The 1,547-nt window shown below is 44.7% G+C and overlaps 1 non-coding gene across 1 annotated transcript; it reads right to left on the reverse strand.

Moving 5' to 3' along the window:
- Positions 1 to 974: 974 nt before the first annotated feature.
- LOC137228502 (U6 spliceosomal RNA) lies at positions 975 to 1,081 on the reverse strand. Its single transcript, XR_010945291.1, has one exon. It is a non-coding gene; the product is annotated as a U6 spliceosomal RNA (small nuclear RNA).
- Positions 1,082 to 1,547: the final 466 nt, after the last annotated feature.

Below are 1,547 nucleotides of genomic sequence, written 5' to 3' on the forward strand. Positions count from 1 at the left end.
ATAGAGACAAATGTTAAGTAGCAACTTCCAAGATTTTGGTAGATGTTGATTGAGTCTTAGCTGGTATCATAGCTTATGAATAGCCAAGTTCAGCACTGTAGTTTAACTTCATTGCTCCAGCCTACTCCAAAGATAAAATGGATGGAGGTGTTCTAGACAGAGATTATGATGATGAAACAGCTGTTCTCCACTTTCTCTTCTTCTCAGGTTGTATGCCTTTATCATTTAGCCTATAAAATAAGTGTAAGTCTAGTTTTTATCAGGAACCAGAGTTCCTGTCTTAGCATTTTCTATCCAACTTTCCTGTCCTTGTCTTTACAGTTTTTTCTGGACTCCTCTCCTGACCTTCCACTCTGTCCAGCTTCCCTTTCTTGTTTGCTTAATGAAAATTCCACTTATCTTCTCAAAATTAGGTTCCTCAGGGCATTCTCAATCTACTTCACACTGTGGAAGGACACAGTCCTCCTTAAGAGTTATAAAATACACACTGGGATGTTAAAAGCAGTCACTTTCTGGCCCTAAGGACTCTTCATTGTGTTAGATTTAAACTGATCAAATCCCCAGACACAGTCCTCCTTAAGAGTTATAAAATACACACTGGGATGTTAAAAGCAGTCACTTAGGCCCTAAGGACTCTTCATTGTGTTAGATTTAAACTGATCAAATCCCCAGATTTACATTTTAATATATATAGCTTTATCCACTGGCCTGGGGTTATCTTTGAAAAGTCATAATTTCTTCTTCTTCTTTTTTTTTTTTTTTTTCTTTTTTTGTGGTACGCGGGCTTCTCGCTGTTGTGGCCTCTCCCGTTGCGGAGCACAGGCTCCGGACGCGCAGGCTCAGCGGCCATGGCTCACGGGCGCAGCTGCTCTGCGGCATGTGGGATCTTCCCGGACCGGGGCACAAACCCGTGTCCCCTGCATCGGCGGACTCTCAACCACTGTGCCACCAGGGAAGCCCAATTTCTTCTTTTGTTTTTAATGGAACACTTTATGATTTTATATGTCATCCTTGTGTAAGGACCATGCTAATCTTCTCTGTATCATTGCAATTTTAGCATGTGTGTTGCTGAAGCAAGCACTCTTTCCTCCCTCCTTCCTTCCTTTCCTCCCTCCTTCCTTCCTTCCCTCCCTCCTTCCTTCCTTCCCTCCCTCCTTCCTTCCCTCCTTCCTTCTCTCCTTCCTTCCTTCCCTCCCCTCCCTCCCTTCCTTCCCTCCCCTCCCTCCCTTCCTTCCTTCCTTCCCTCCCTCCCTCCCTCCCTCCTTCCCTCTCTCTCTCTCTCTTTCTCTTTCTGAGAAGGTGATCTCTTGTTTTATATATACATATACATGGTCTATTTGAAACAGTTTAAAACTTATTTTTACTTTTGGCAAGTAGACAATTTTTCCTCTGTTTTATTCCAACATTTTTTTTTTTTTTTTTGCGGTACTTAGGCCTCTCACTGTTGTGGCCTCTCCCGTTGCGGAGCAGAGGCTCCGGACGCGCAGGCTCAGCGGCCATGGCTCACGGGCCCAGCCGCTCCGCGGCATGTGGGATTTTCCTGGACT

The sequence above is a fragment of the Pseudorca crassidens genome, chromosome 7 (assembly GCF_039906515.1).
Source record: "Pseudorca crassidens isolate mPseCra1 chromosome 7, mPseCra1.hap1, whole genome shotgun sequence".
NCBI classification, from domain to species: Eukaryota; Metazoa; Chordata; class Mammalia; order Artiodactyla; family Delphinidae; genus Pseudorca; species Pseudorca crassidens.